The following is a 25,123-nucleotide window of genomic DNA, read 5'->3' as shown; positions in this document are numbered from 1 at the left end:
ACATCTGAATTAACTTGGGCCCAATGCAAATACAAAGCAAAAACATAACCTCCATTACCTCATCACTGTCTATAACTACCTGAAGGGAAGTTCTGCCAGGTGGGGGTTGGTCTCTTCTCCCAGGCACTCAGCAATAGGACAAGGGGGCACAGGCCCAAGCTCTGCCAGGGGAAATTTAAGTTGGAGATCGGAAAAAAATTCTTTAAAGAGAGAGTGCTCAGGCATTGGAATGGGCTGCCCAGAGAGGGGTTCGGTTCACCATCCCTGGAGGTTTTCAAACTGAGACTGGACATGGCACTGAGTGCCATGATCTGGTAAACGGACTGGAGTTGGACCAAGGGTTGGACTTGAGGATCTTGGAGGTCTTTTCCAACCCAATCAATGATTCTATGATTCTATGATCTCTTCATTATTTCCAAACTCAACCAACAACTTATCTGATACTGATCTGGTGGAAAAAATAGATTATGGGGTCCCTTCCTATCCAAAGTAAAGACTAAAATATCAGAGATCACATTAAACAAAACTTCTCTACATAAAATATTCTTTGTGATCCTGAAGTAGTTTTTTGGCAGTACTGTGTATTCTCTGGCATTCTGTGTGTTCTCATCAGGAAAACTAAAATTCAGCAGTAAAGCAACAATCTGTGTAATACAGTTGCATAAACACCAGCCGACAACAGAGGAACTTCCAGCAGCAAATCCAGATGCAAACTGACACCTCAGTTTGTACAGCACATCAAACCCTTGAGGCTTTGCATAAATAATTCTTTGGAAGAGTCAAGCTTTTAAACTGAAAATAAAAAAAATCTGTTTATTTTGCACCAATTTGAACTAGGAATTCTGAACAAATACTTTACCTATCATAACTGTATCAAAACAGTAATGGAGCCTTAATTCAATAAATTGTTGGGATACTCTGTTCCACTAAAATCCATTAGACTACTTCCTGAGGCATTTCAGAGGCATTTGCAACACAGAAATCGCATTTAAATATCATATATTCACAATTTAATATGTGCACCCTTTTTTCACAAAATTGCATTGTCCACTTTACCCAGCCATGGCTGCTGAAGGACAAGTCACAGCAGAGAATGGCAGACGTGACACGTTGCTTCTCTAATAGTAAAAAAACAACATAAAACCCCTCACCAAATCCAAGTTCCACTTGAGAATGTAATTGCTTAGTCAGTGTTGATTTAGAACATATAAAATTGCATTTTTTAGTCATCTAATGCTTTAAGTACAAATTTTTAATGTTAATAGTCTTCCCTTCCTCTCCTCTTGCTATTCTCGCTATTCTCTCTTCTTCAGAGCCTAAGGTAAGAAATTATTTTATGCTGCATATTCTCAAATATTGGTTGCAGTATAAACAGCCAGGCCTATTTGATCTATAGTTAAAGATGGTATTTTAGAATTAATACCTTTTTTGGCAATGAACTTTGCCACTGACAATATATCCATTTATTTCTGTGTCTTAGAATGAAGTCTTGAATAATTTTTTTTACCTAGTCCTGCTATGCACTGCCCAGCTCAGTTAAGAGACTACATGAACCACCTTTCTTAGCCAAATTTACATGAAATTTAGTGTTCTTTTACACCTTCACTGATTGCCTCTCAGAGCTACCTTTGGAGACAAACTACCAAGATTTACTCAACATTTAGTGAAGTGAGGTATAGCCAAGAAGAAAAATCACTAAAAACAGGGCTGACATCACCACTGACTTTTATACAGTGAAAATGAAACTTTTCTATCAAATATTTAATGTCAATATGACATTAAAATTGAAAGAGGTTATGTTAACTATACAAATTTTTGGAACTTCCTGTTGATTTTTACAGTTTTCATAGAGATGGGGGGGGGAGGGGTTAATTAAAAAAAGTAAAGTAGTTAAACTATTCCTCTTCAAATACAAAAATAAATGAAATCCATCATTGAAATAATTTTAAAAAATTTAAAAGTCGGAATCGGTGATATCATCCTTCTCTCTCTTTCCCCAAGCCTTTGTTATGCACACATAAACAAACACAGCTTGATGACATGCATCACACAGTTACACAAGACACATTTATTTTTAACTAAGAGGACAAATTCTGACACAAAACAGCAGGAACTAAGAGCAGTAACAGGGTAAGTAGGTTTAGAAAACCTAGTTTTTAAACAAAGTTAAACTAAAGGAAAGCTCTGACTTTTCAAAGCCTTGAATCCCCTTTAGTACCTTAGGTAAGAGCAGATACGGTCACTGCTAGCTCCATTAGAGATTCAAGGTGCAGTCCTGAGGCTAAGTAATAGTTTATAAAAGATGAGCCTCTAAGCAAGGATTGGAAAGAACTGAAAAAACTTTTAAAAAATGAACAACAGGTAAGCAAGCAAAATATTCAGGGTACAGATACCAAAGACGTACTTCAGAGCGACCACAATTACATATTTTGTCAATTTGCTTTGACAGGCCAAATGAAAATGTGACTTTTCTAGTTGAATGAAGATTTTTACTCTAAAAGAATTTCTTTATTTCTGTCACAAAGTAAATCTAGTGGTACCACTTCAGCACTGCTTACTAAGAGCAATAATTTCCCTCATTTCTTAGCAGGGCAAATAGCATTTCTATGAACTGAAAACTTCTGCAGGACAACAACAATAAGTACCCATATCCCTTCTCCATAACGGAGTCCTGAGGGCACATGTCCCACCCAGAGACTCAGCCACCTGGCGAGCAGGTGCTCTGAGGCACAAAGATCACTCTGCTACAGCCACACTTGTTCTGAAGGAGCACGAGGGAGAGCACAGCAGGTGCACTGCCAGGCTTCACAATTTTTCCCATGCCTTTTCTTCTGTCTTAATTAAAATTTTATGTGACCTTTTCACAGCAAACACCATCCACTATACCCAAGCAGGCAGAAATAACCAGCCGGTATTTCAAACCATGATCTTCTCCCATGAGACAGAAGTAGAGCACTCCTAGTTCTACACCAGTATTTAATCCAGCAGGATCTTACAGAAAAGCAGTGTGGTTATCACTATTATCAATTCACTGTTTAGTTCAGCTCAAGTAAATTTTCCTATCACTGCCTTGTCTAGTTACTTGGATCTTCTACAGTGCTAATGAACTTTGCTTGGCCTTCTCCAGGAAATTCCCTGTTAAGGTCTAAGGCAGATTTACCTCAAAGGTCTCTTGGCTGACAACCTCTTAAAAAGTGAAACCAGAACACCAACCAGTTCCCATTGTCCCTAAGATAATGTGACATAGCGCAAAATGAGCACTGCATGGTTACACTAATTGATTGGATGTCTATTATACATTTAAAAAAAAAGTATCTTCCTCTGTCTACACGGGTGTATTGTATTCCCTTCAGCAACTGATGAGTGGTTGTCATAACCTATTTTATATAAGAAAGGGAATAATTTAACTTCAGTGGCTGTTCACAGGAGTAGGTAGACTGGTGCTTAATTTCTACCTTGAATATAGTTCATTTATTAATCAAGTAGTTAAAATAAGATACAAATGCTAATTTTGAGAACAGGAAGAATTACGTAGGTAGAAAATGCACCTGGAAGCTGGTCAGAATGCTCAATTGCATCTTAACACAATGTTAGCAGACTGAAAGCAATTACATTGTCAAGGTCTGTCATAAGTGTTTGTGCTGCAAAACCCACTTTGTTTCTTATTTTCATTAGGAAAAGTGTCATCTGTCACATTCCCTATTTTTCTTTTCTTACAGATACTCAAACTCGGAGCTGTGATACAGCTTAGGACTTCCAGCACTCAGTACGATTCTGTGACCTTTGCAGTCACACCATTAGACTGACAAATTAATCCAGAGAACAACACGATAAAGTGAAGTGTTAAGGCAGACATAGAAGGTGGTAAAAATAATTGATATGCAAGCTGTTACATCCATCACTTCAATTACTGAATCTGATTTTAGGATTCCTCAGACTGCTAAATGCCAAGTTACATAACCGACTGATGTCCATAAACACGCAGATAACCATTGTTTGGTTTGGGTTTTTCAAAAAACCCTGCTACCTGCGGTGCCAGTTCAGTACTAAAATGCCTTGCACTCATTCTAGATCAGAATCAAACATCCAGAGAGGAGCTGAGCTAGGATTACCCAACTTCATCCACAGCTGCCAAAGAAGATAAAATGTTTCAGCAGCAACAAAGTCACCAACAATATATTAAGGAAGATTTTAAGATAGCTTCATTAATAAATAAAATTCATAGTGAAGAATGAGAATTGGCAGCCCATTCATTGCAGGCCTCAGAAAGGTCTGATGGCATGCTCTAAGCCTTTGCTCTATTTCAACTGCATATTCAGAGAGCATGCTAACTCCTTAGGCAAGGCAAAATATGTATGTCTCCAAAGATTTCTTATGAGGTGTATCATAAGTCAGTTGCATTTATTTAACTGCCACATTCTCAGGAATGTTGAGCTTATGATCTCCATGATTAATAGTGTTATGCTTACAAAACACAAAGAAGGGAAATTAACTGCACTGTCCCTGAAGAATCGCTGGCTTTACCAGATAATTAAGAAGTTCTGCATTTTTTCCATATGATTAGCTGTAATCAAAGAGATGATTTCTATTGTGGTTTTTTCCCCCATCAACTTTTGCAATAGATAATGAAGACTGAAATGGAAAGAGCAGAGCAATCCAAGGAAATGAATACATACAATGCAACATGAGCACAGATATTGTAATATTCTGATAAGTACTTTTAACTTCATGCAGAACTCTAAGCAAACCCCATACTTCAGATAAGCATCCCATCTTCACATATCACTTTAAGTAAACCTACTGGTAATTAAAAGGTATAACTGCATTTATTAAAGTATTTTAAAACAAATTTTTTTACAGGGATGTTTGAACTATTTCCCCACTCCTTCTGCATAAATCTGCAATCTGAATGAATTTAGTGTGCTGAAGTACACTTGTAGATTTGCCTGTAATTTTGGTAGGCTGATGAATCCACTGTTTTGTTTGACACTTTCATCCACATTTGGCTATTCTGGAAACCTACACTAATTGCATAGTTTTGTTTAAAAACAAAACCACAGTTCTTTAATCGAAAAGACACAATACACAGACACTACTGTGGGACTTCAAAACCATTGCATACTTGGGCCTTAGAAGACGGCAAATATTTGCTCCGAGCTGGACATGCCTTTGCCTGTGGTGGGCCAAGCTTTCCTTACAGAGATGGTTTGGGAATGAGGACTCCTGTTCTGGGCTTCTGTACAAAGAGCAAGCCCCCTCTCCAGAGGCAGGGCAAGGAAGGAAACCATTCTGTGAAAGACTTACTTGTGTCCCAAAATTAGGTGCTGCAGACAGAGATGTGCTGGAGAGACATAAGAAAACTCAGAGTCGCCTGGTAAAGTGAGTAGCCTGGGCTGGGCTTTGAAGGAAGACAGAAGAACAAGATCAGCACATGCCAGTGGAATAGGGCAAGAAGGGCCATGCCTGAAAAGGGAGGCAGAAGTCCCTCTGCACCACACTCCCCACACATTCACCTGGCTCACAGCCCTTTTTCCACTTTCTTCAGAAGAGATTTCTAAAATTCCAGAATTCACTTAAACCCAACCTTCCAGAAAATAAATTTCTGGTATATCTTGTAAGTCACATGAATCTAAAGGGAAGGGTTGATTGGGAGATGAGGTACAAAAGCAAATGAGGTTAATAAAACAAACATTGAACATAAAATACTGTAAAAAGATTAGTATTTGAACTGTATATGTTATGTAATGGTTCCACGAAATGCTTAGATCTTGGCATTTTTCCTATTCCAAAGAACATCCTTTACTTCCAGATTGCAGCAATACAGGTTGTTGAATGTTAGTTCTTTTCAAAAAGCTGTTGCTGCAAAAGGCAGTTTATGCAGCACAATAGGGAAAAGCCATTGTTATTGTTATTGAGTTTCTTGCTCCAGGGAAGACACTTAAAATTCTTAGTTTTCAAGCATTACTTAAATTGGTGACAAAAAGACATTTTAATTGTTTTCAACACTGGAACATAAGAGTTTAGAATCTCTAAATGTAGCATCTCTGTAGCTGGAGGTATGCATTATTTAACCACTACAATAGCTCTCATTAAAACTTTACTCAATTTTTCAGCTTTCTCAAAACATCTGCTACTCATGGAATCTGCTTTTGTAATTATAATAAACCAAATTTCTTCAGTGATGTTCCTTTAGTTGTAGAAACAACAGGTTCATAGGATTTCTTCATAGCTTTGATAAATTAAGCCTTATTGCAAAGGAATAACTTGTAGATTGTTGTTGTTCTTATTTTAAATCTATTGCTTTAAAAGTTGATTTTACAACTCTTGACTTAGTTACTATAGTGCTATCATTTGAAACAAAACCAGAAGCACGTCCTTACAAAGGCTTAATAAAAACAACTTCTTTCCCATAGTTTAAGGCATACTGTGAAATTAATACATGACAAGTCCCAAGCACAATCTGAAAGCTGTACATATATGAAGGATGCACAGGATCGAAGGATCAAGGTATCAAAAGATTTGGGGCACGTTTTAAATATTTGCTAGCAAAACTATTTTAAAGATAATTAATACTTTGGAAAGCAGCATTATAAGCAATTATTGTAGGGTTTGGTACCAATTTTTAAAATTAGCAGAATTTTTAGCTTGTCAAAAATGTAAAATACAAAATATAGTGCAGGTCTTGTGACCAATGACAATTGCATATCCAGTGTATAAGCTTCTAGTAGATACAAGCCAGGCCAGCTTCTTTACAACAAACCAGATTTAGAGCAAAAGGATGGAAGCTTTTACCTATCAATTCTGAATATTGCTTTCTTTTTGCTAAGAATAAGAATATAAATGCAGCTTCTGTGCTAGGGAAATGATAGGATGAGTGTGTAAAATGTTGATTCTTGACAACACAGCTCCTAATAATATTACATGCTCTCAGTTTCAATCAAGGTAACATTAAAAACCACCCAGATGACATTTCAGCAGAAAAACAAACAAAAACCCAAACCCCCCTCCACCCCCAAAAAAGAACCACAAACCCACCACTAAACAGACAAACAAAAAGCCAACAGACTCACAAACAAAATCCAACTCAAAACCATAACAATTATGTTATAGGTCAGGTTTGCAGTGTTACCTTTCTGATACTGAATAATAACTACTTTGACACCAGTGGTGGGTACATTCTTCTGGGAGAAAATAGTAGAAAGCAATGTAGAGGACAAAACAAAGGGAAGGGTAAATACCATCATTAAAAATCATTTTTTTGACTCAAGAGTTATGAGATCTCCATCACAAATACATGCCAGCTCACCCCCTAACCTTTAGCTTTAATTTCAGTGCTTACAACAGTATTTACACTCCTTTTCCATGAGCATATAGAACCTCAGATTACCATCATTTTTCCATCTGTAGACTCAGACCTTCATCACTATTCATTCAACACTGTTCTACCAACTACCATCAGGACATTTGAACCGGCTCCATCAATGATGTGAAGTGAACTGTACAGCGTTCAATAAAATGAAGTGCCAAGTCCTATACTTGGGTCACAGCCACCCACTGCAGAGCTACACAGGCTGGGGCAGAGTGGCTGTAAAGCTGGCTGGTGGAAAAGAATCTGGGGGTGCCAATGAACATCTGGCTGAATGGGAGCCAGCATGTGCCCAGGTGGGCAAGGAGGTCAGTGGCATCCTGGCCTGTATCAAAAACAATGCGACAGCAGGACCAGGGCAGGGATTGTCCCTCTGTACTGAGCACTGGTGTGGCCACACCTCAAGTGCTGTGCCCAGTTTTGGGTCCTCACCTCACAACAGACATGCAGGTGCTGGAGTGTGTCCAGAGAAGGGCAGCAGAGCAGGTGAAGGGTCTAGGGACTAAGTCATATGAGGAGTGGCTGAGAGAGCTGAGTTTTTCAGCCTGGAGAAAAGGGGGTTCGGGGTGACTTTATCAGTCTCTACAACTACCTGAAAGGACGTTGTAGCCAGGTGGGCATTGTCCTCGTCTCCCAGACAACACACAATATTTAGCTCGATTTGGCTAATTATAATCCAGGTCAGAAGTGCTAAAAACATTCATGCAATGGAACAGAAAATCCTGTCACCTAAACGATACTTGTACAGCTAGGTGAACTGATCCTGATTGTGGAAAAGGAATGAGTAGACATCCTTGATAGGAAACAGACTGAAGCTTCAATGACCACAAGCCAGCAGACAGATTCATATCTGCATTGGATGGAAATTCCTTGTCATTATCCTTTAGTGAAAAACTTAAATTTTGATGAAACAAAATATATTAAAGTGCTTGCTAAAAGAACTTGAATTATCAAGCTGATTGAAATTTTCAAATGAAAGTAATTTAACCACAGTTCCATTTCTTTCTTTTTTTTTTTTAACAGCATTTGAAACTGACTGCACATCTTTTAATCCTCACAAATTGAGCTCCAACAATTCCTTCATCTGTGCTTTTCATTGGTAAATAAGGTTCCATCTGGGCTGTAGAAATAGATGAGGAGGGCACAGTGGGACTAAATGCTTCCAGCACTCAATTGCCTTGAAACGTGGTCTAGTCTCTGAACACTCTGGACCTAAGCAGATAAGAAACTGACAGAGGCAATAATCACCTTTTTATTATTTCCTTCTAGAATGCTTTCTATTTCCATCCTGAGTTTCATCCCCAAGTCACAAATTAATTCTATTTATTTATTTTTTCATTTTATAGACAAACCTGCTATTTGGATTTAAATATTCAATCGTCCTAGGGTATCTTGGTAAGTATCACATATGCAATATAGCAATGCTAAACTTAATGAGCAGATTATATGGGAATGTATTAACAGATACAAACCTATGACAAAAAGATACCACCACTACTTGTACTATGCTGGTTAAAGAGGTACTCACATTAGGTTGTGGATGTGGAAAAAACCATAAGCTTCATTAACAGATTCAAGGGACAAGGATCAAACTGATGTATGGCTTGTGCAGCAGATGTGACAAACAGAACACACGCGCAGCAAGTTCCATGGTTTGGACTGGGACTGAAAACAGCACTACTATGAGACTCTTTCTGCTTGGCCTCTGCCTTCTCCTACCAGGGGCAGTTATTCATCTCACTTAGGGAACAGAAATGAAATAGGTTAAGTGGACAATTTGGGTTATTACTATATTAAGTCATTACCTAGTCATTATCTCCAGTTCATCTCTTTTCTTTCCAGTAAAACCTCTGTTAGCATAGCTGAACTGAAATGAAGTCTCTCAACTCTTTGGAAAGCTGAGGTGTCCCACACACCCCTGAGGTCTAAATGAGAGGAAACACAGCATAAGAAACCCCACAGAAGCTGCTTCTGGACCAGAAGTATCATAAAGGGAGTCAGATGTGGGGAGCCATCAAGAGCTGGGATAGAGTATGAACTGACTTCAAAATCCCCATAGGCCAGTACTGCCTATTTCTCTGCCTCAAGACCTCCTGCTCCAAATGGATTTCACAATATGAAGTATTCCTAATCCTTTGATAATTTACGTGTTGAGGCAACTGAACAAAATCTTAAAACTTGCCTAGTCTGAGAAGTGTAAATGAAATTGCAATATATTGCATTTAAAATCATCAGTGTTTGGGGGTTTGGGAGATTTGTTGGTTTTCTTTTTCAATTTTTAAGTTATTTATATGAAAAACTCGAATCACTTGGAAGTTTATCCAGAAGTTGTTCTCCTGCACCCAAACATAGAAGTCTTTTTCTCCAGAAGCAGTCACAAAAATCTTCAGAACTGTCTATGCAGAGCTATCAGAAAGCTGGTTTTAATTCTGCAGATGTGAAACTTGCTGCTGCCCTGTCAACCGGGACCATCCGGGGTCCAAGAACAGCCTCTCCAGAAGGGAGAGACTGTCTCCTTCCAGCCACTGCTACCAGTAATAGGCACCCATGTCTTCAGGAACCTCACCAGCCCGTGCAGAGAAAGAAGCGCTCATGCTCCACTGCCAAAGATGCTCTTCCAACTATTCTCCTGGTGGGCTGAGAAACCTCTCACACAGAGGCTGCACATCAAGACTGCATAAGTTTTTTATGAACGCTATGTGGAGATTAATGAACAACCATCATTTTGTGCAAGCCAATACATTAAAGGATAGTGTTTGTTTATCCTTTTTCCATTTATTGAAAAGTTGAATAGATGCTGAGTTGTGTTTGTGCCAAATTATCAGCTGTTGAAAGCTTCTGTCTGGGGTTTTTCTTTAAAAGCTTAAATTAATATTAAAGATAAAAACAGAAGAGAAGTGGATATGTGGTCTTTCACATTCAAGTGAAGAAAATTATTTTGCACAGCAAGCATTGAGATCAATTAAAATCCTTTACTTCAGATATAATTAACAAGCCTCACAAGCACAGAGTGATTTAATTTTGTGTATCAAACCAAATGCTGTTTTCTGACAGTAAGGAAGGACTATTCTCTTACAGGACTGTGTTAATAATTCATCATTGCTGTATATTCAAACAGATGGGACTAAATGAAAACTTCTAATGAGATCAGCACTAACTTACATCCAGTATGCACCATCTTTAAAGGAATAGTATTTTCTTTAATGTTGTATTTTACTGCATAATTTCTATTTGTAATTAAATTGTTACATTACCAAAATAAACCATTGCTCACACTGTGTGAAAAGTGTAAAAAGGAATTGAGTACAGTTGTATAAAGCAAGTATAAATAAAACCAAGATGTACTACTTCAAGAAATAACCACAAAATAACCTTATGACAGACATTTATGCTTACTAATATTTACCCTTGCATTTAATTTAATTTTTACTATTTTTTTCAAATGAGGTTCAATTAGTCTGGCAAGTGCCATTCCCATGCTGGGGTTTCTCTCTCTGGCATGGAGAGTAGAAAATGAGTGTGTAAACCTTACACAACCAGATGATTCAGATATCAGTTCTGCAGTGCAGAACAACAAGGCTGCAAAACCACAGTTACTGCAGCTCACTTGCTGCCAGGGAAAAGAGTCTTTTTTCTTCCTCGTATCTCACTTTTAACTTCCCCATTGCCTTTTAAGATTTCAGAGGAGAGAAATAAATTGGGGAGACTGTGTGTGTCATTACTCCAGTTCAATAAGGCTAAAAAAGCACTGAGAAAGAAGTAATTTCTTCTCTGATCTTAAATATACTGAAGTCAATAGGAACTTATTGACCATAAATATTTTCATTTCACAGCTTCCCACATCATCATCAACACTACTGCCCTCTAATATTGTAATTTTAAACTTTAACTTAGGAAAATTTAGGAGACCTGCCATTGTGAGCAGCAAATGTGCAGAGCAATTCTACAACACACAACAACAAAAAATAAATCTGTAATGTGTCTGTGTTAACAACCCCATTATGATAAAAACCTTCCTTTAGTTTTATAAGTGATATTCACCGCAATGTCACAAAATGACATGGAAACACTTTTCTCTCCTGAATGTTTTGCCATTCCAGCAAGCACCATTTGTTCTTATGAAGCACATTCATACAAACAATGAATTTTGCTGTTACTTGCAGAGTGCCCATGCACACGGCAGAACTGCACTGACAGACATTTTAACTCTGTCTCAAAGACTGGCAGGTTGATGCTGCAAGGGATTGAGTAAACTGACTGACCCAAGGACATCCATAGCTCTAAATGCATGCACAGCCAGAGTTAGGATTAAAGAACATGCCTGTGTAAACAGTGGCATCCACATTGTGATTCCTTACTGGCGGCACAGTACACATTAAGTACATTAAAAGAGCAAGTTCATAAAGCAGGGAATATCATTTATGGAAATGGGATGAATGGAAATGCTTCTCCCTGAGCAGTTAACAGAGATACTGGTAGCAAAAAATATTTAGGTTTTCCTATGCTGCCCGCAATATACATTTTCATTCTATGTCAAGTTCTTAAAATGCAACAATAAAAAAAGCCTTAAGATAAACACTTTGCATTTGTATCAAACCAAGGACAATCTATTTGTCCACATTCCTATAACAACTTACTTTGAAAGGGCCAGTTTTACAATTCCAATGGAAATCAGGTGAAATAAGTTATTTGAAACTGAGGGAAAAGGAGTGAAGAAGGAAAGAAATACAGCTTTTAAGGACATGCTGAAAGTGCCAGCCAATATAACACAACATTCTCTTTAAATAAAGTCCACACTGAATGCCAAAAATGTACCTATCTTGACATGTGCCATAACTCAAAAGTTTTATTATATTGCATTAAGAGAATAAGGTACCCTAAGAAACTACAGAAATACATCATAAATGTGCTTTGAGTTAGTTAGAAAGTATTTTTGATACAAAATTCATAATGTCTTTCCTTTTAGATTTTGGTGTATAACATAACAATGCATTTAAAGGAGTTTTGCAACATGGCCCCAGAACTTCCTAATTGCTACTCTCTAAATAAGCTTCAAAGCTTTGAATATCACATCTTAAAGTTTTAGTTCTTGGCTTTGAAAAACACATTACTCAGTCTGTGCTTTTAGAGAAAAACCTGTAGAGAATATGTTGACATACTCTTCTGGATAAATCTTTGCTCTTCTAACAAGATTACCAGCGTGTATTCTTCTGACAGGGACCACAAGGAGCAAACAACTTCCTTTATAGGACTCCATCACAATGCAACATTAGAAAGAACAATAAATTTAAAAAATCTGTTTCCAAAATTGAGTGGTTTGTTTCTCATATCTCCCAGATGGAAAACACTTTTGTTAAATCATTGCAAGAGAAATTAGGCAGCTTGTTAGGGAATCTTCATTAGCATTTTAAATTCCTGAAACGGACAAAATACTTCAGATTCTGACTGCCTGAATATTAACAGCTAATGTTTTCTGTTCATATGCAAAGATTTAAAGCCTGTATCAAGAAATTAGCTAAAGAACACTGGGTAAAATTTTTACTTTTTCAAAAGCTGTTAGAGCTCACAACATTCCTCTTTTTTGATTCTTTTTTTTATCCTTTCCCCTCATCTTTTTCATTATTTTCAACACCATGCATAAGAGAAGAAAGTTACAGCTCTGCACACAGCAAGGTCCTTTTGCTTTCCTTTGACACAGCTCTTGGTATTGGCTATAAATTAGTATGTTTCTTCCAACATACTTATCCAAAATGCACAGACTTAGAAAACTGAATTTGTGTTATAGAGACTCCACACATTAACTCAATGTTACACTATGAATTCATATACAAAGTTATATGGAGAGAGCAGAATTATGCATGGAGGTATCAACTCTTTATTAATGAAGTAAAATGACCTGTTGTCCTGGTCTAATAATAGCAGGAAATAAATGAGATTCAGACAATCAAGACTGAGCTGAATCTAATACTAAATTTCATCTAGTTAAAGGAAGAACCACACCACATAAAGCAGGTGGTTAAGCATCCTCCCAGACTATCTAAGAAAGAAGAAACAATAACCAGCTTGTTCTCTGTACAATGATTACAAAGACCTTGTCAAAAGCTGAGATCACAGAAAGGTCCCAAAAGACCTTCCCAGAATTCGACATCTTTGCCAGATCATCTAAATTAAGGGTTTCAGTGACTTTGGCATCTGACACCTGTGGACAAACTATGAACTTATTTCATATTATTCTCCACTTTATGCAGCTCCCGAAGGAAGGAGAAAAGCTTTCAGCATCACAGTCCTGTGTGGCTTTAGCTGGTGGGGTACAAGCCAATAGACTGTTACCAAGTCAATTACATGCTCTTTTTGCTGCTTCTGCTGAAGGAAAAGGTGTTCTACAAGAGAGAGGCAAAACACACATCTCCAGCCATTACAGGCCTACGAAGCAGAAACTGTCAGACAGAGCTATTTGCCCTGTGTCTACTGTACCATTAAGTTTTCAAGGAATGGCAGGTTACTGAGCAGTCTCAAAGTGTACTAGAAGTTGATCAGTAAGGACTCTGACTGAGATTTCTGAGTCAAAGTGTGAATTGCAATAAAGGTTTAAAATAACCCCAACCAACAGCATTCATGTTTCAATCACAAATGAAAAAAATATAACCCCTTCTCACCTTCAGCTTCCTAACTTCTCAGTGTTTTGCTTGTGGCTTTTGAGACAATTATGTTTTAAAAAATTATATCACAGCAACAGCCTAAATTCACATAACATTGCTAACAGTCTGCTAGAAATATGAAATTGCAGCAAAAATTATAGACAATAAATAAATAACACAATAGATCACTTTCCTGCTCTGTGAGCAGTCTTCATTCATTTCTAGAACATTTTCAAAGCACCAATACAACAATGCTAAGTACTAATAGACCAGGCAGGTTCCCATCATGCTAATTATCTCACCTAGGGACATCTAGATATAACCCACATGCACAATTCCAAAGCTTTCCGCTCCCCTCCTACTCCTTTGTCTAATATTTTTCACTGTAATCACACTCAGGAAGAAAATTGTAAAGCCAAGCTTGACAAGTATGTCTTGTCTCAGCTAAAACTATTCAGAAATAATAAAAGGCAAGATGTAGAGGCATAGATACGTAAAGGCTTCTGCCCCTCTAGCAGCAGAAAAATAAGTTAAACCATTGAAGGCCATTTGATGAGGAAAATGCATGCTTTCTGTTTTTCTGGGTGAGAGTTCCAAGGATTTCCACAGCTCATTTGCTGCAGAGGTCAAATTCAATCTGTGAAATTTCTTCCAAACATACAGCCTTTCTACTGCAGCCATACACGACTGTCATCTCCCTCCTACCCATCTACAGAAGACTAATCACCCCAGGGTGCAGCTTAATATAAATGGCTGGAACAAGGACTTTGCACGGCAAAAGCAATAAAAGCCATCACCATAGTGTCCACGACAAAGCCTGTTCTCAGATTTCCCTGTGGAAACTCTTTAAGTCAGCCTTGTATACACATTGCTCATAGTTCATTTCCAGTCTCTGTTTCCCAATAGGCAGGTGTTCAGAATGTATTGTACTCCTTAACTTCCCACTTCATCATACCAGGATGTGAGAGGGGCTGACTGCATGAACTGGAAAGGGTATAACCCAGAAATGGATATTCATTTGCTAATTGGCCTTCTGTAGCACCTTAGAGGGCTTCTGATAGAAGCTTTTCAGCCCTCAAGTATTACTTTTCCATTTTCTGAACATAAGAGAAAGAACCCCACACAAGTTCTCTAGCAAACAGAAAGTAATGCCTTTCCTTAGAGTAAAAAATCAAAACCCAAGTCTAAAGAGATGCCTTTATTTTCACTTTTTTTTTTTTTGCTTCTTTTCCTGCAGCAAATTTCAGTCCACACAACTGCACATATTCAAATAGGCAGAATTCACCACTCTAGAGAGAATTAACAAAACCAAACATCACAAGCTCTCTTACCTCTGAGGAGCATTTCCTTTTGACTGCTCTATGTTTCCTCCAGATAAAGTAGCAACTGGCAGGTCTTCATTTATAGACACTGACTACAGGTCACATGAATCGGCACAGGCAGATCTCAGATTTTCAGCTTTATGGAACATCACAAAGTAGCAGAACTATTACACAGCATCTGGAAACTGAATTGGAAAATAATTCAAGATTAATAACTTTCTTATCTTGTTTTAGTGTTTCAGGGAAAATTGTCAACAATGGAATTACACGAATTATTACATCATCAACATTAGTTAGTGAGAGTGGTTTATTGTTATAGTTTGTGATTAGCATGAACGATGGTGGGGCTGAAGGCAAAAGGAGACATTTTCAGTCAACCTCTAAATATGAACTCCAAGGAGCAGTTGTTGCAAAAGCACTTGCCTTCCAGAATGCTAAGGGGCATTTCTCCTTTATCCTTTGTAACTGAAGTCCTGCTCTAGGGTGGCTTGCAACAGACAAATAAAGAAAAGGCTGGTCAAGAGACTTAAGTGCTCTAATATGGACTCCATTATAGGATTTTAAATAGAGAAAATCAAGATGGTAATGGGAACAGCACAACTACTCATTTTTTTCCTAATATTGACAAAAATTGCTTGTAAGTACTTAATACCACAGATTTCCCCTTATTAAATTTAGCACTTAGTGAGCTTATACTATTTCTAAATTTCTGGAGATTAAAATGTAGATCGTTAGCATGAGTCTATTTTGGTTTTGTGTGAAAAAGCATGAACTCGCATAAATCATTCATAAAGGACACCTTTACATCTTTTCTCACAGCTCCTTAGTATTATTTCATTCTTTTCCAGATATAAGAAGTATTGACTGCAGCTAAAGTTTCTGCTCATTAAGAATCTCTGTTCAGTTCCCAGCTAAACTGGATCAATTGCATTAGGGATCAAATAATCTGAAATTATATTAATATTTTCCTCCACTTAAATGGCAAAAAGAAACAAAGTATCTTTGGCTCTGCATGTGCACACAAAGCTGTGTTTTTAACAAAAACTCTTCTCAGAGCAGTTTTGCATTCCAGTTTTTATGAGAATAGAAGAAACAAACCTGAGGGTAAATTAAAAAAACATCATTGAAAAAAAGACGTTTTGAAGATTATTATGGTTTTCCTGTTTATGATCACAAAATTAAACTGGCCAAAAAAAAAAATCTCATCTCACAAACACCAAAATATTATTCAACTGAGTCATGTATTTAGACAGTAAATAAAATATAGAAGCACCACAGACTTTAAGGTGGCAAAACATGGTAAAATCCAAAGATAAACTCTAGTCAGAACTAGAGTTCAACAACTTTAGTCAGAAGGAACCAGCTCTCAATGAAAACATAACCATAATTTTGCTGTTTTCCCACAACTTTAATGAATCTCTGCATTTGCTTTGCTGAACAACTAATTTATTAATGCAACATAACTAGAATTGAAAACTAAACTTCCTTATCAGAAAAAATAAGAATTGAGTTCTTTCCTTGGGGACTTAAAATTTACTGTTTTACTCATGGGTACTTTTTACATAAGTAAAATTAGAGTCTTATTTAAGCTGCTGTTCCAAGAATTGTTATTGCATTCAGTTAAATCACATCAACACACACTATTATGTTCTTATTAGACTTCCACACTTTTAAAGGAAGATGTGTCCAAAGAAGAGAAAGCAAGAAGGCAAAAGAATTCAGTGTATTTTCTTCTTCATATCCAGTTTCAGTAACAGAGTTATTGCCCAGCTGGAGCATCTTTATGACTCAATATATTTCAAAACCACTTTCAGAATATAGAGAAATAGCTTTATAAAAATAATTCATCCTTGAGTTTAATATTACATATAGAACATAATGGAATATTTAATACTTGTCAAGTCAGCTCCACAAAGTTACTTTATACTGTTTAAATGTGGGAGAAATAGGAGAAAAGGGCATATTTGCATCGGATGGTGCAGGACTGTATGTATACATCCTACTTAAATCAACTGTGAAAGCTTAAAAAACCCACAAGCAAAAAACCCCACTAGCCATGGCTTATTTATTCCACTTAGGGCTGCTCACTGAGAATGTCCCACATAAGGAGACCGACTGCTCCCAGAGCACAGGGCACTGTGCAGCCCGAAGCAGCACTGCAGCACACTGCATGACCCCAGAGAACTAACCCATTTTGATCTAATTGAATTTTCTGAAAGCAAAACTGTTCTTAGATTTTAGAAAAAAAAAATTAGTGCTTTAAAAAGCTTTAATCAGACTACTGGAAAGTAATCCTCCATCCCATAAGCAAACAATATAATTCAACAGGCGGGAGCCATGGTAATTCACGATTCTGAAATTCTTACCCAGGCAAGTTTGTTTCCTCAAGAGAATGAGTGCCCTGAAATCCTGCCACAGTGGAGCACTCCAGCTAGCAATGAATCCTCAGCATAATATTAAAACCAAACACTACACACAAATCTAAGATATCCACAAATACACAATTTTGTATATACATAAATTGAGTCCTCTTTTCAGTTTTCAGTTAAACCAAACAGCATTTGCCATTTTTTTTTTTTTTAGCTGAAGAAAATTGAAAATTTAAATAGATTCTGGCACAGTTGCACCCACAGAAATACCCATTCCTGCAGAGGCACAAAGCGTGTCAAGCAGGACAGGCTGGAAACCAAAGCAATAATGTGCTTTCCTTCTGCGCTTGGAGCCTTCATTTGGCCAAGTGGTTGGGCAGCACTGCCCATAATCCCCTCAGTCAGTTTGATCACTGTGATCCCACTTGCTCCCACAGTCCCCTTTAATAGCCTCGGGATATTTACAGAATTGCTGCTTGGCGGATTAGGAACTCTAAGTTTCTGTTTCAGAAGGGGTAAAAGTGCTTATTTTCAGAATGAAATCATACTGATGTATAATTAGCTAGCAAAGATAACATCAGTGACCTCTGCTATGTTCAAGGGCTCATAAATAATTAAAAAATAAAATTTTCCCAAGTGTCTGGTTAACCCCAGGCACGTAAACCCCATTTAGGCACCCAGGTTAAAAGTTTGCTTTTGAAAGGCATCTGTTTACAATCTTTCACAGTACTTTTCACAGATCACTCATTTACATACATTTCCTTGCCTAACCAAGAAATGTTTGCTTTTAATTCAGTGCTTTACAGGGGCACCTTTCTGTGCATTAAATCATCTGGTCTTATTAGCAAAAAATAAAAGTAACTGCTTATAAGTAACTGCTACTGCAACATTGTATTAAAATTCAGAACTGAAGAAAAACAAATGACACTGCTCCCCAAGATCGGTGTATATCTACAACCACCTCCACAAATGGAATTTATCAAAAGGTCAGACTTAAAAAGCAGCAATTCATAAATAGTAATTATCAGCTTGCCAATGATTGCATGATAACATTTACTGATGCATAATTGAATAGCAAAAAATTTAAAAAAACAGAGCGCGTGGGTAGTTTTAATAATTAATTCCTCCCACACTAATCAGTTTCTGACTATTTCTTCTAATAAGCACAATTATATATTCTTGCTTCCTTTTTATTTTCTTCTTCCTTTGTGAGTAACAACTATGACTGTATTTTTGAAACTAAGGGGAAGGGGAACTATAGGAAAAATAATTTTTAACAGTTCTAAATTTCTAAATGTTTTAATTTTACCTAGGTTTTTGCCTTATTACTGGATAGAATTAGGATTCTGTACTTTGAAAACAGTAGTAATTTTCAGTTATCCCTTTAGAATTAGATCATCTTCCCTCAAGCCTTCTTCCAAAACTGCACATTTGTACTACAGTGCATTTATTTCTGTGTATTATTACAAACATAAGTTTGCAGCCACCATCCACAGCCCCCCACTATCAAAACAGCTGGCTCGTGGTTAAGAACAGTCTGTTTCTACTGCCACAGGTCTGAGCAGACAGAAGGGGGTGCGTTCTCAGTCCCAGGGTCAGGTATGTCAGGATGTAATTACCAGGATTACAGCACTGATTTGCAGGCAGCCACAGCAAGCTCACACACGCATTTACTGTGCAAGGGGTAAACAAGACTGAAAGCACTTGGCAGGAGATGCTGCTTAAAATCCCACGTAGAACAAGAGACCAGGGGTATTATGGGCACAACATATCACAGTAACTGTTAGCTATACGGGAAGTGTCAAACTATTAAGTCAAATAAGATTTTTTTTAACTTCAGCCAAACTTTATCTTTTCCCAACATTTTGTTAGACCAGCACATTCTGCAGTCCCGTGCTGCAACAGTGCCGATAGAAAAAAATCACAACAGCATGGCACACAATCCTCTGTAAACCACATGGAAACAAAATTGCTACAACAATTGCTAGAACACAAAATATTATCCAAATAATATCCAAGATTCTGATCTGGCCTCCTAACACACGGGTTTCATCCATGGAAAGAAAGACTGACATATTTTTATCATAAATGCATAGGGTAAAACAAAACAGAGTCAATCCTCTCTCCCCAAGCTTCCAAAACACTTTCAAGAACTGAAGAATAACATTCTCCACTTAACAAAAGCACATACACATCTTTCCAAACATTGCCTCTTGCACTCAGAAGATACCCAAAGAAAAGTCACAAGGGGATAGGAGCAGCGCCTCACCTACAAAGCCCAGTACTGTTAGAAATCCAAACCTTGCAGTCATGCGTCTTTAACTGACATGAAATAAAACCTGCATGGACACAAGGCTGAAGAAAATCCTTTGCACCAGTTGCACATTCCCCAGCAAGCACTAACCAGCAATCTTATGTTACTACAGAATGTTTGGCACTAAAACTATCTCCTCTCTATTGCAGGAAACAGAAACACAAAACATAGGCATGACTCATTCAAGGGCTCAACCCAAGACACTTGGATATTTCCTAAATCCTTTTAAATAATGATAATTTATTGGAAGGTCTTTTTATAGAGTTCAAAGATGAAAAGTTCTCGCATCTTAATTCCTACCCTGTGTCAGATTTCATGCCTTGGTTGACAAGGCTACTATGAAAATAGAAAATAAAAATGTGTCAAATTCATCTATTAAAGGAGTAGAAGAAATGAATTCAAGTCAGTGTAATCGCTTCAAGTGCTCTTGTTCACTCTTCTGGCAGAGTCAAGATGCTTCTTTGCAATCGACTCCTACTATACTAAGTTTTTGGGTAAGCTGATAGAGGTTCTGGATGTTCAAGAAAGGGAGGGGGGGGAATCTACATTAAGGAATAAATTATTTGCTTTGCTCAGCTCATCAGGCTGCAAGGAAGGATTTTTGTACTAGGCTGTTTTGTATTGTTTGTAGCAAGCCTTAAGTTCAGCAGTACTGAGTCACTCAACAGTATATGACAATTTTTTTTTCAACTATATCTTCAAGAACTGAAGCTCAATTTCCCTAGTAAAACAGAAAAGGACACTGGACCAATGTCTTCTGTGGAGTTCTTCAGTTACTATTGCACCCACTGTTCCAGGCTACAGTTTCCAGGGCAGAGAGGGACATACCTACCATCCCTAGCCAGGTGTCAAAGCACCAAAAAGCAATATTAAAAACAACATATCTTCCCCCATCCTTGTAGGGATGGCTTTAGGTTCCCCTTCTAAGACATTAGGTGCTTAGTCTAAGAAACAAACTCAAGTTTTTGCACCATTAAATTTTTTTTTTTTAGATTTCGTTTCATTACAGTACTTCAAATTCTGTTGCATATATTGCTATTTCGAAACCAAGTAAGAAAGAAAATATTTTTATTTGTTTTGGTTTGGCTTTGGTTACTGGTCTAAACAATTTCTTCTCAGACTTTCAAGGAATTAGTCAGGTTCTTAAATTTATATTTCAACTGCTTAGCTTAAAAGTTACACAACTGCAGCTTTTTTGTAAGTTTAAGACTACTTTTAGGGTTTTTTGTAACATCAAATAAATTGATTCTATTCATTCTAGATTTTTTGCACATCAAAAGTACAGATCAAGTAATGAATAACCTGCTCATTTGCAAGTAGAAGGAGACATGGCCATCTAAATACCATTATATTAGCATAATAGTTATTATACAAACTTTAAGTTCCTCTAGTGGACAGAATAAGGTATAAGAAAGCAGTCTCTGAGGAAGAACTTCTTTTTCTGTCAGCAACTTCAAAGTAGCCTTTTTTATTTAATTGCCTCACAGTGATTACCTTGCATACATTGATCAAAGAACCACTAGAAACATTCCTCAACATTAAGCAACACGATGATTCAACCTACCTGTTCATTGTTAATACAGGACAGAGGAAACAACAGTTCATCCCACTGCAGTGAAACCATTAGGAAGAAGGACTGGAGATGAAGGAAGATTGCACAGCCCCATGAAAGAGCACATGGCCCTCAGAGAGGCTCTGCAGGGTCACATGGTGGTTGCAGAGGCCCTTTTAGCCAGGGTCACCCAGGCAGGATATGCCACACTGAGAATAAGATGAACTTCTGGCACAATGGCACAGCCTGAGGTCCCGCACAGCACAGCCTTCAGCAGAGTGCCAAGCAGAGATGTGCTGAGGGAGAAAAATGAGCAGCAATTCCTGTTCTTACTAATCCCAGCTGAGGCTATTGTTTGACCTAACATCACATATTAGCTACTCAATTCCTCCATGGAAGCTTATTTCCTCTGTGGCATTCAACTGTTAAGGCTGCAGGCTTGCTGGCTTTGGTAAATGTACCGCCTTGCAGTGGTTTGGTTGGGTTTTTTCACTCTCTTCCCTAGAAGTGATCCATTATTTCAGCACGCGCGAATCCCATCAAACCACTGTTTCACAAAAACACTAGGAGTCTGCATCAACCTATGGAAACCTCCCCAGAATTAGTTTGCAATTTCTATTTGGATAGAGGGGGAAAAACAAACAAAAAACAAGTATGACAAGACAAGGAGCAAGCCGAGTGACCCTGAAATAAGTCACAGTACCACAGGCATCCCAAGGTCCTCACTACACCCTAACTAAGGTAAGATACACAACTCATAATTAAACCACTTGCAGCAGATTCACTTGCTACTGAGCCATGATTATTTCAAAAGTTTTTCAGGAACAGAAGAGGAAGTGGAGGAGGTAAGAGTTCAAAGATGTTCAACCAAGCACGTGAGAGGGAGCAGCAACTGAGCCATTAATACCTCCTTCTTCCATGCAGAAATAGTATATTGCATCTTCCTGGTAATTCACAAAACCATCTGAGATATTTAGTAGAAGAAATACACCTATGAAGAATTCTGCTAAAATGAGAAAGCAATATGGGAACATTTGTTGTAACATTTTTGTGCGGTCACTAAAAATAGGTTTGCAAAATATATTTTTATGTCTATACCATAACATAAACAATTAAGGTTTACAGAATAGAAAAAACAAGAGTTAGTGTATGAATTTATCGAAGCTTTTATGATTTCTACAAATAGACTGGTAGCTCATTTCAAAATCTCGCTCCGATTCCCTGGAAACACATTATCTTTTCTGAATTTCTTTAGTCTTGCACCAAAATACTAAGGCTTAAGAAGGTTTCTACAAACAGCACTAGCAGAATTTGAGTTAAAAATCATTGTTCCTTTGTCTGAGCAGATAACCTCAAAGCCCCTCTAAATCTTTCTCCTTTGGTCTGCATGAAAGATAATATTAGTGAATATGGCAGACACAAGCAAAAGAGTATCTATATGCTGCCAGTGATTAAGCAAAGTGTTTTCAAACTAAAAGGAATGAGGGGGCCTATTTAATATTGGGACTGCTTTCTGACAGTCTTAATTTACACATCAAAAGAGAAATACATTCTAAGATTTTGTCACCGTAATGGTTTTGCTATTACATTAACTAGCAATTACTACACAATGCCATGCAAGCTGACTAGGCTCTAAATGCCAAGTCCCAATTTCCAAACCTCCTTAGGCTGTTATTTCAGCGTCTTCCACACTTTGAAGGGAGAAAATTATGGAGGTTACAATTGCAGAGATTATTAATGGCTGAAAATGCCTACAATGGCTGTTTTCAAGCCCCTGTGCAAGGAAGCAGAAAAATATCAGCTGTGGTTTACCCTTTCCTCAATTCTACCCAATATTTGAGATGTAAAGCACAGCAGTGAAAACTGTAGACATGTTCCCTTCCCGTCCCTCCTCCTGGGAAAGGGCAGGCTGCCATGGGACAGCTAATTTTGGCATTTGATTGTCTCTACAATAGCACATTGTGTTACATCACTGCTTTTGGTTGGGGGAAACACAGCCATGCAACATGTCTACCACGCACTTGAGAAACAGCAATTCCTCCAAAGAGCCCTTGCAGTTCCAAATTTGAAAACATCTTGTCTACAGGTGGGTTTTTTTGTCTACAGGGCAGGAAACAGAGAGTGAGAAAATTAGGGGGAACACAGAGGTTTTTGCTAGCTCTTCTGCACCTTAAATGTTGCTGATTTTACTGCAGAATTGGAGAATGCTGTGTCCCTCCTTTAAAAAGAGCTTACTATTTCCTCTCAGTCATTTCTTATCAGGTTCAATACACCATATTTCAAGGTCAAAATCGAGGAAAATAGCAACCTCGTGCATGAAATCAGGAGGAACACAGAATTTACTCAAAACCCTGCCCACATCAGGATGCAAAAGGATGAAGTTTGATGAAATGAGGAAAGCCACTAAAGAGCAAAACCCCCCACAAAAACAACTCTGCCACTGAGCCAGGAGGGTTTTTAGGTTTCCACTCATCTGTATCAAGCCATTTCCCAAAGTGAATTTTTTTATGTCAAAAGAAGATCCTTTTTTTATTTTTTTTTATTTCAGTTTTGTCTTTCTCAACTAAGAGGTATTGCTGACCCAAAACCAGTGTCTATTTTGCCTGAATTCCACAGTAGCCACAATTGTGAACTGGTTAACTGCAAATTTTCAGCGTTGATTTGCTGGCTGTTTCATGCAAAGGTTCAACACTGTTCTAGCACAGCTGACTTCTCCTTCATATACTTTGATTTGTTTTTTCTATGCCCTGGGTCAGCTCTCCCACTGAATGTCTCCAGAACACTTAATTTATCCATCAGGTGGGCAGGCTCTCACCTGATACAAATCAGAGGTCGACTGTAATTTTCTTTACTAGAATTATATCTATTTATGGAAATACACAGGTCTGTCAATGAATGTAATAAGCATTTGGGTATGGATTTCACTGCAATAACGTTTGATACCAGATGTCTTTGCTTGCAATCACCACATTTTCTCTTCTGCAGTAGTTCAAATTCCCTTTAATGTGAAGCCAGTGTCACCTGCTAAGGTACATGAGCCAAATTCTTCAGTAGCAGAAGCATCCTAAAATAGAGACAGGCACTTGGAGTTATGCAGGCTGGTCACACAGGTCCGTAAGTGATCCTTCAAACAAAATTTCAAAGGATTGACACTGATTTTGGTGAATGCATTTTTCCAGGCTACTTGATGAAATCAAATTGGCTTGTAATAACTTTGAAGCAAAAAAAATTAAAAATAGATAATAGAGAGCCAATTACTTCATTCATTTCTTACTTATTGTCGTTATTCATGATTCCTAACCAATATGCAATGCAGCTCCCACTCAAAGAAAGAAAGAAAGAAAGAAAGAAAGAAAGAAAGAAAGAAAGAAAGAAAGAAAGAAAGAAAGAAAGAAAAGAAAACCGTTAGGTTCCCTTCCCTGTTATTCTGGTATTGCTTCCCACTTTTCTCATAGAAATACATTAATTGCTCAACAATATTAAAGGGCAAACCTGGAACCACCAGGAAGATTGACTGGATCAGGGTTTTGCAGTAGCTCCTGTCAGGCAGGGCTGGGAGCCC

The 25,123-nt window shown here is 37.7% G+C and overlaps 1 long non-coding RNA gene across 1 annotated transcript in view; it reads right to left on the bottom strand.

Annotated features, from left to right (window-relative positions):
• Positions 1 to 20,040, bottom strand: part of LOC139677088 (uncharacterized) — a 180,429-nt gene extending 160,389 nt beyond the window's left edge. Inside the window, exons 1-2 of the long non-coding RNA XR_011698774.1 lie at positions 19,965 to 20,040; positions 15,336 to 15,511 (exon numbers count right to left, since the gene is read on the bottom strand). This is a non-coding gene — a long non-coding RNA (uncharacterized lncRNA). The remainder of the gene's footprint in view (positions 1 to 15,335; positions 15,512 to 19,964) is intronic.
• Between the last annotated feature and the right edge of the window lie 5,083 nt (positions 20,041 to 25,123).

This window comes from Pithys albifrons, chromosome 11 (genome assembly GCF_047495875.1).
Source record: "Pithys albifrons albifrons isolate INPA30051 chromosome 11, PitAlb_v1, whole genome shotgun sequence".
NCBI classification, from domain to species: Eukaryota; Metazoa; Chordata; class Aves; order Passeriformes; family Thamnophilidae; genus Pithys; species Pithys albifrons.
The sequence above is the reverse complement of the archived record's forward strand: the minus strand, read 5'-3'. Positions and strand labels throughout refer to the sequence as shown.